The 9,893-nt window shown below is 46.5% G+C and overlaps 1 long non-coding RNA gene across 1 annotated transcript; it reads right to left on the bottom strand.

Annotated features, from left to right (window-relative positions):
• Positions 1-2,128: 2,128 nt before the first annotated feature.
• On the bottom strand, positions 2,129-7,728 carry LOC146360318 (uncharacterized). Its single transcript, XR_014787515.1, has 3 exons — positions 7,429-7,728; positions 3,445-4,154; positions 2,129-2,283 (listed from the first exon to the last, which is right to left on the bottom strand). It is a non-coding gene; the product is annotated as an uncharacterized LOC146360318 (long non-coding RNA).
• Between the last annotated feature and the right edge of the window lie 2,165 nt (positions 7,729-9,893).

The following is a 9,893-nucleotide window of genomic DNA, read 5'->3' as shown; positions in this document are numbered from 1 at the left end:
GCGCCCATGGGCGCCGCCATTTGCATTCCTTATTTTGTCCCGGATAGTCTACGTAAAGATTTACGTAGACTACGGCAAAAATAAGGGCAATGCTATTTGTGTTGCCCTTATTTTCGCCATAGCCTACGTAAATCTTTACGTAGACTACCGGGACCAAATAAAGAACGCAAATGGCGGCACCCATGGGTGCCGCCATTTGCGTACGTGCTTTTTTTTTTCAACGTCACCCGTGATAGGCTATGTAACGATTAATGTAGCCTATCATGGCTGACTTTGGAAATCTAGCTGTGATAGGCTACGTTAATCATTACGTAGCCTATCACGGGTGTTTGTTTGTTTTTTCTTTATTTTGTAATGGCGGCGGCGGCAGCCGGTCGGAAGACCAGCCACTGCCACCACCCCCGCCGAACCGCCGCCGAACTGCCGCCGGGACCCACCGCCGGGAGGGACATTCGCAGGAGGTAAGTCCCATCCCGGGGGGGGTGGCGGGGGGTGGCGGAGAATTTCACCAACAATTTCGGGGGGCCGAATGCATTGGCATTCGGCCTCCCGGGGATTCAGGGAAAAATTCTCCGCCATCCCTAGGTGGTTGTCAGGAGAACGGGTGTGTGTGTCGGGGGTGATCTTCTCCAGGCAATTGGGGTGTGTGTGTAGTACTTACAAGTGGTATTATATGGTGGACCAAGAACTTTTTCCTCACCCCCATTTTTCCCCTTTAAACGTGAAGCAGCTGCCCTCATAGAGGCTGCTGGTTGCTATGTGCCTTAAAAATGTCTCATTCTGTGGTTCCTTGAGACTCACATGGAAATCTGGTAGCATCTGATGGAAATCAAATCAAAGCTAGAAAAGGGGGGGGGAAACCTTGGATAGGTCTAAGTAGGGATGGCGCGGATGCCCAACTGGGTCTGGGAGTCCGTCAGGCTCCCCCCCACCTCCATGCCTGGACCGCACTGCCGAGCCCCTGGCCTCACTTGCCCCCACTCACACCTTCCCAGAAGCTTCCCACGCTACCTGGACCCATCCATGAGCATCTGCCATTTTGCTTAGGTTTTTTTTTTTTTATTGAAAAAGGAGCTACTTAAAAATGTACATATATGTACACAGGATGTACACAGCATATAAAATGTACACATTTGGGCTGGGAAAGATTGATCTATGCAATATTAGAGGCATAAATGGTGGGCTTTTTCAGATGGGACCCAGGGTAAGAGCAGGTGGATCAGCGAGTTTGTGGGGGCTCGAGAGCAGGTCCAGGGGGGCTCAAGTGGGGGTGGCATTTCAGCAGGTGCCTGCTGATACCGGGCAGGGGTGGATTTGCCCATCACTAGATCCAAGTGGGTTTTGCTGCCTGGAACTCTCTCCTACTAGAACAATAGTAGAACTGTTGTCTCAGCAGTGAGCAAAAGTCAGTCTTATGTAGGCTGACAAAGACCTTCAACAATTGAGTCAGCTCTTCAGTGGCAGACATGGAGGGGGGGAGAATGACCACACTACAGGTCCTACTTTCTTCCTTCCTTGATCTTGCTACAAGCTTCCTTTGTGCACCTCAAGGAAGCACAACTCAGGATAGATTATTATTTTAAGGTAATCCAATAAAAATATAAAACCAATCTCTGGATTAGATTGATGTGCCAGCAAAGTCTTGTGAGCCAGACTTTTCTTTCTTTCCTTCTTTCTATCTAAAATTATTTCTAGGCCACCTTTAAGAGGGGAACCCCCTCAAGGTGGGGGGCATCTTCTCAAGGTGGCCTCAGAAAAGCTGATCTCAAAGTGACATTTACCAGTCCAAGCATCCTTTCCCTCTTGAATTAATATCTAAGTGGGAGAAGAAATGAAGGCTCTCTGGCCTCTCAGTTTTCAGCTGTCAAATGTCATGGCATGACATTACTCCATAAATTCAGTGGGTGCTCTTAACAAACAAACAAAAAACAATGATGTGGGACTGAACCAAAATATAATTTTGAAAGATCTGGTGGCCTTTATCATGGTAGCAGCTACTCTGGTGATTGCTAAACAATGGAAATCCCTTAATGAATTGACTATTGACCTGTACCAAGAAACCAGAAAGTGAAAAAATGATGCACCAAGTTTGCTTTGCAAGGGAAGAGACCAAGCTCGACGTATTTTTCACTGTTTGGTAACGTTTTATTTTCCTCATCAATGAGCGTAGCTCAGGGAGATCTCTGCCTCCATCTCATGGATGCTTCTGGAAGGACATTCAAGTATGTAGCCTCCTTCACAATATCTGTATTATAGATGTTCTCTCATGGTGACTCATTTGTCCTAAGTTGGAAATGGAGAAACATTAACTTCATTAAAACTATGATGACAGCAACGAAGACTGCAGCCGCAGCTGCCACTATGAATCTTTCCAACACAGATTACAATTAGAGAAACAAACTTGAGTTATTCTACTAAGAAAGAAAACATGATGGTGGGAATGCCTTGAATGCAACCTTTCTTGATAGAAAGGCAGAGCACATGTCAAATGAATATATAATAAATAAGTCCACCCAGCATACACCATGGAGAAACTGCTGGAGGGCTTCCCCTTTATTTTGTGTTCCTTCACCTCTTTACTCCTTCTCAATTCATTGTAAGATCACGCATGTACTCTAAATAGATCCAGAATAAAGCAGATGTGAAACAAAACCATAAAATGGGCTAGGGAAGCTGCCATTGTGTGTATGTGCGTGCGTGCGTGTTAAAAAATACTTGCTTTTTTCAGGGAAAAAAAAATCCAAGTTAATCTGAATGGAATTTCTTACAATATACCCATCGCTACCTTTCTGAACATTGTCACAAAGGAAGTAGTATGATTATTACTGCTACTATGTACAATATGACAGCTACTGCTAGTAGTAGTGATACTACTGCTAGTAGTAATGCTACTCCCAGTAGTGCTAGAATTAGAGTACTAGTGCTGCTACTAGTAGTATTCAGAGTAAAACTAGGGCCAGCTCAGTCAGGGTGCAGGCATGGCCTCAGGCAGCAGATGCTGGGTGATGGCAGCAAGGTGTTGGAGGAGAGAACTGTGGGCCATGCAGCTTGCCCTGTCCCCTCTAAGCTAGCCTGCTGGCTTCAGGTGCAGTCGAGGGTACTGTCTCCTAGCTAGTGGTGAAGAATTATTCAACCACCAGTCCAGCTGGCTTTTGTACTCCATCTTGTTCTTTGCCTCAGGCAGCAAAATATCTTGGGCCAGCCCTGAAGACTGCATTGTGAATGCTCATCGAATACTGATCTGTGATCAAACAGGTTTGTAAGTGTTTTTTATTGCTCTAAAGGGATGCAAAGAGTCTCAATTAGTACAATAGCATGACACATTTAACACTCACAACAGAGGCATCACACTTTGTACCCTTGTCTACTCATCCCTTCCTTTTCACAGGGAAGCAAATGCATATTCATGAGACAATCACCATTTTTTGGAGTCAACATTCTCACCTGAAGCAGCAAGCATGTGTTGGCCGACACCATCCACCAAGCACATAGGTAGGATCGCAGCCCCCGAGTTGGCAAATACCTTGGAAATAATTACATGAAGCTTCGCTCTGGGCGTCATCATAAGCATCAGGCAGAACTGGGGATATAATACCCAATATCTCACCATAAACCAGCATTTCATTGCCAGTACATTTGTTAAAATAGTTAACAATAGTTAATAATAGTTAATAGTTAAAATAGTTAAGAGCAGAGACATCACACTGACAACAAAGGTCCGCATAGTTCAAGCAATGGTATTCCCCGTAGTAACCTATGGCTGCGAGAGCTGGACCATAAGGAAGGCTGAGTGAAGGAAGATAGATGCTTTTGAACTGTGGTGCTGGAGTAAAATTCTGAGAGTGCCTTGGACTGCAAGAAGATCAAACCAGTCCATACTCCAGGAAATCAAGCCAGACTGCTCACTTGAGGGAAGGATATTGAAGGCAAAACTGAAGTACTTTGACCACTTCATGAGAAGACAGGATACCCTGGAGAAGATGCTGAAGCTAGGGAAAGTGGAAGGCCAAAGGATGAGGGGCCAACCAAGGGCAAGGTGGATGGATGATATTCTGGAGGTGACGGACTCAACCTTGGGGAAGCTGGGGGTGGCGACGGCTGACAGGAAGCTCTGGCGTGGGCTGGTCCATGAAGTCACGAAGAGTCAGAAGCAACTGACCGAATAAACAACAACAAAATTTGTCATTATTGCCCAGCACTAATAAGTCATTATTGCCCAGCACAGGACTGGGAAAGACACACATCCTTTGTAACATTTGTGGACTTCTTACGTAGGGACACCTCTATGATGCTGGCCATTTTCATAACAGTTTGTTTGTTTGTTGTGGAAGAGTGACTCACACACATACACACACACACATTAGGGATATAAAGGAGTCATTTACCTTTTTGAAGGGTGACATTCGTGGTGGTGGGGAGGCGCTCCATCCCTCCACCCGAAATTCTCTCCGGCCGGCTCCACTCTGCAGACATTCTGCAGAGCCGCCGGCTGGGTCTGCCCGCAGCTGGACATCCAGCCGCTGGGCAGCCTGCAGGGACACAAATGGCGGCTGCCGTAGCCGCCACCATTTCTGTCCCTGTATTTTGCCATGATAGGCTACATAAATATTTATGTAGCCTATCACGGAAAACAAACAAACAAACAGTGGATGCAAATGGTGGCGGCTACCGCAGCCGCCATTTGCGTTCCCTTTTTTTTGCCATTTTAGCCTATGTAAATATTTACGCAGACTATTACAGCCAAAAAAAAAAGGGAACAGAAATGGCGTAGTGGCTGCAATTTACATTCCCCTTTTTTTTTGCCGTAATAGCTTGCATAAATATTTACATAGGCTAAAACGGCAAAAAAAAGGGAACGCAAATGGCAGCCGCCATAGCCGCTGCCATTTGTGTTCGCTGTTGTTGTTGTTTTTGCCATGATAGGCTACGTAAATACTTATGTAGCCTATCATGGCCTCTGCAGGGATGCAAATGTGTCCCAGCATTAGCCGTGATAGGCTACGTAATTATTAACGTAGCCTATCATGGCTATAATGAAGAAGCGAATGGCGACTGCAGACAAATGCACACACACACACACACACACAGTGGTTTGGAGGGCGGGTTGAGGGGCAATTTGTAGGAAAATGGAATACATTATAGAGGTGTCCCTAGGTAAGAAACCTGTAAAATTTCAGAAATACTGGCATGAAGGGGATTTCCTACAAAGTGAGTCTTTAAAGTTTGATGGGAAACTTAAAGACAGCTGCAAAATTTAAGAAGCATAGGTAGGGGTGGACGAAAGTCACTTACCTGTCCTCGAAGGACGTTCGCGGTGGGGGGGAGGTGCTTCGCTGGTCCCCCTGCGAAGTTCAGGCCGGGGGGGGAGGCTTCCCGCCTCGCCCCGGCCACGAACGCAAAAATTTTTTTTAAAAAAAGAACGCCCCCTGATAGGCTATGTGACGATTCACGTAGCCTATCACAGCTAGATTTGCAAAGTCAGCCGTGATAGGCTATGTCAATCATCACATAGCCTATCACGGGTGACTTTTTTTTTTTAAAAAAAAAGCGCGTACGCTAATGGCGGCCCCCATAGGGAGCTGCCATTCGCGTTCCTTATTTAGTAAATGTTTACGTAGACTACGGCGACCAAATAAGGAATGGGAATGGCGGCTCCCTATGGGGGCCGCCATTATCCGTACACACTTTTTTTTTTTTTTTAAAGTCACCCGTGATAGGCTACGTGACAATTCACATAGCCTATCACGGCTGACTGCAAATCTAGCCGTGATAGGCTACGTGAATCGTCACGTAGCCTATCAGGGGGCGTTTTTTTTTTCTTTGATTGCAATGGCGGCGGCAGCAGCTGGTCGAAAGACCGGCTGCCGCTCCTGCCCCGCTCGAACACCCGCCGAACTGCCGGCCGGACCCGCTGCCTGGAGGGACATTCGGCGAAGGTAAGTCCCGTCCCGGGGGGTGTGTGGGGGGTGGGGAGGTTCGGAGGATTTCTCCCCGAAACTTGTTTGGGGGGCCGAACACGTTGGCGCTCGGCCCCCCGAAGTTTCGGGGAGAAATTCTCCACCAACCCTAAGCATAGGTATAAAGGTTATGGAGCTATGATTAATGAAAAGCAGTTTTAAGGTCTTATTTGGTTTTGTGCTCACTGACAGCAGCAAAGTCACAGACATGTTAAGTACAGATACATTAAGGACAGTTCAAAGAAGTACTTATTCACACAGCACATAGTTAAATTATGGAATTCACTATCATAAGATGTGGTGATGGCCACCAATGTTTATGGCTTGAAAAGGGAATTAGACCATTCCAGGAGAAGAAGGCTATCAACGGGTCCTAGTCCTGATGGCTATCCCCAGTATCAGAGGCAGTATGCCTATGTAAACCAGTTGTAGGGGAACGGGGTAGCGATGTTGGAGAATTTCGTCATGGATCCCAGGGAGGCTGAATGCCAGCGCATTCGGCTCCCCGGAATCCATGACGGAACGAAGCCACCTGCCCCACCACCCCACAAAATGGGCCTGGAACGGAGCCTACATTTGTTGGCCATTCTGGTGCTCCTCAAATTGTGGCTGCGTCTGCAGCCGCCATTCACCTCCTTTCAAATGGCCATGATAGGCTAACGCAGGGATGCCATTTGCGTCCTTGACTTTTGCCATGATAGGCTACGTAAATATATACATAGCCTATCAATCACAGCAATAGGCAGGGACACAAATGTTGGCCACCATAGCTGCCGCCATTTGCGTTCCTGCCTATTGCCGTGATAGGCTACATATATATTTACATAGCCTATCACGGCAAAAGACAGGGACGCAAATGGCGGCGGCTATGGCGGCCACCATTTACATCCCTGCGCAGCCCAGTGGCTGGATGTCCAGCTGCGGGCAGCCCTGGCTGGTGGCTCCGCGGAGTTGCCACGGAGTAGAGCCGGCCAGGGAGAATTTTGGAGGGAGGAATGGAGTGCCTCCCCTCCACCTCAGATGACCCCGGACGAAACGGTGAGTCAATTTCATACATCCCTAGAACGGGGGGGGGTGCTGTTGCACTCAAGTCCTGCTTCTGGGTTTCCCATCAACAGTTGATTGGCCACTGTGTGAACAGAATGCTGGGCTAGAAGGACTCTTGGTCGAACCAGCAGAGCTCTTATATGCTTACGTTCTTATGTACTTTCTTCTTGATCAAGTAGGCTGGTGACAGTTAATGTGAGCATGTGAATATTGTTTTGTGTAAGGGACCCTTTAAAGTTTGAGGTGTTTCTCACAAAACACACACACCCCTGTGGACAATTTGCTGTTTTCTTTGTTGGGTGACTTTTTTTTTGCATGCACACGCACACACATGACCAGTTCTCCACCCACCACACACACAAACACACTGTACCCCGTGGCTGCTTCTTTGGAGGCTACCCTGTTATAAGTTGTTGACAAGCACCTCCATTAGTAGGGATGTACGAACTGTGTTCCTTCCATGCCGCTTGACTTCCGCAGTTTGTGGCCAGTGCTCTGTTCTGCTGTTCACAAGCTCCAGGAATTCTCCTATTTTTTTTCCGCTCCAAAAATCATGAAAATAAATCTGTACCAACAACTGTAATTCCGGTGCCCAGCCATCTCTGTGAGTCTGCATAACTTCCGTAAGAATCGCTTTTTTTCGTAAATATTTACTTATTTTTTAAAAAAAAAAATGAAAATGCTCCATCTTCGTTTACTTTCAGCCAAAACACTTCCTCTTCCTAGGGGATTCCCAAAAGAAGGCTGTCCTAGGTGTGCCTGAGTGATAAACTCTTTGTTTAAAGCAACATTGTTTTAAAGCAAGAAAAAACCTTTGAAAATGACCATGCTGCTCCAGGACCAGCATGGTCATTTTAAAAGGTTTTTTTCTTTCTTTAAAATAGCGTTGCTTTAAACAAAGAGTTTATCTCTCAGGCACACCTAGGGCAGCCTTCTTTTGGGAAGCCCCTAGGAAGAGGAAGTGTTTTGGCTGAAAGTAAACAGAGATGGAGGATTTCAATTTTAGAAGAACACCCACGAACAGGACATTGAGCACAATTCATTTTTTAAAAGAACTTATGTATTTTTTTTTTTTAAGAACTTATGTATTTATTCCCCTTCATGGATCACTGCCTTGTTGTGGCGAAGGGGCTTGCGTAACTCAGTGAAGCCATAAGCTATGCTCCTGAACAATGTTACGGACCTCCGTCCATAGTTCCTCAGGCACTCTGTCTATCAGGTCTAATCCCTGAAATCTATTCCCCACCTCCACTGTATATTCATCAGGGATATGATTTAGGTCATACCTGAAAGGTTTAGTGGTTTGCCCGACATTCTTCAATTTAAGCCGAAATTTTGCAAGAAGCAGCTCATGATCTGAGCCACAGTCAGCTCCAGGTCTTGTTTTTACTGACTGTATGGAGCTTCTCCATCTTTGGCTGCAAAGGACATAATCAATCTGATTTCGATATTGACCATCTGGTGATGTCCATGTGTAGAGTCGCCTCTTGTGCTGTTGGAAAAGAGTGTTTGCTATGATCAGCATGTTCTCTTGGCAAAACTCTATTAGCTTTTGTCCTGCTTCATTTTGTACACCAAGGCCATGCCTGCCTGTTATCCCGGTGATTTCTTGACTTCCTACTTTAGCATTCCAATCCCCTATGATGAAGAGGACATCTTTTTTTGGTGTGAGATCTAGAAGGCGTTGTAGGTCTTCATAGAACCAATCAACCTCAGCTTCTTCGGCCTCAGTGGTTGGGGCATAGACTTGAATTACTGTGATGTTGAATGGTTTGCCTTGGATTCGTACTGAGATCATTCTATCATTTTTAAGATTGTACCCCAGTACTGCTTTTCCCACCCTTTTGTTGACTATGAGTGCTACTCCATTTCTTCTAAGGGATTCTTGCAAACAATAGTAGATATGATGGTCACCTGAATTAAATTCGCCCATGCCTGTCCATTTTAGTTTGCTGATTCCCAAGATGTCGATGTTCAATCTTGCCATCTCATGTTTGACCACCTCCAGCTTACCTTGATTCATTGATCTGACATTCCAGGTTCCTAAACAATATTGTTCTTTACAGCATCGGATTTTCTTTTCACCGCCAGACACATCCACAGCTGAGTGTCCTTTCGGGTTTGGCCCAGCCGCTTCACTCTTTCTGGCGCTACTTGGAAATACCCTCTGCTCTTCCCCAGTAGCATATTGGACACCTTCCGACCTGAGGGGCTCATCTTCCGGCGTCATCTCTTTTAGCCTTGTGATACGTTCCATGGGGTTTTCTTGGCAAGAATACTGGAGTGGGTTGCCATTTCCTTCTCCAGTGGACCACATTTTGTCAGAACACTCTGCCATGACCTGTCCGTCTTGGGTGGCCCTGCACGGCATAGCTTATGGCTTCACTGAGTTACGCAAGCCCCTTCGCCACAACAAGGCAGTGATCCATGAAGGGGGGGATGGGACTTACCTTCCCTGAATGTCCCTCCCGGCGGCGGGTCCGGCTGGTGGTTCGTCGGGTGTTCGAGCGGGGCGGGAGCGGCAGCCGGTCTTTCGACCGGCTGCCGCCCCCGCCATTGCAATGAAAGAAAAAAAAAAACACGTCCCCTGATAGGCTATGTGACGATTCACGTAGCCTATCACGGCTAGATTTGCAAAGTCAGCCGTGATAGGCTATGTGAATCGTCACGTAGCCTATCACGGGTGACTTAAAAAAAAAAAAAAGTGTGTACGGATAATGGCGGCCCCCATAGGGAGCTGCCATTCCCCTTCCTTATTTGGTCACTGTAGTCTACGTAAATGTTTACGTAGCCTACGGCGAAAATAAGGGCAACGCTATTTGCGTTGCCCTTATTTTCACCATAGTCTACGTAAACATTTACGTAGACTACAGCAACTAAATAAGGAAC

This window comes from Heloderma suspectum, chromosome 1 (genome assembly GCF_057233095.1).
Source record: "Heloderma suspectum isolate Gila_16-S chromosome 1, 16-S_ref, whole genome shotgun sequence".
NCBI lineage: Eukaryota > Metazoa > Chordata > Lepidosauria > Squamata > Helodermatidae > Heloderma > Heloderma suspectum.
This window is presented reverse-complemented; position numbering and strand designations above follow the sequence as displayed.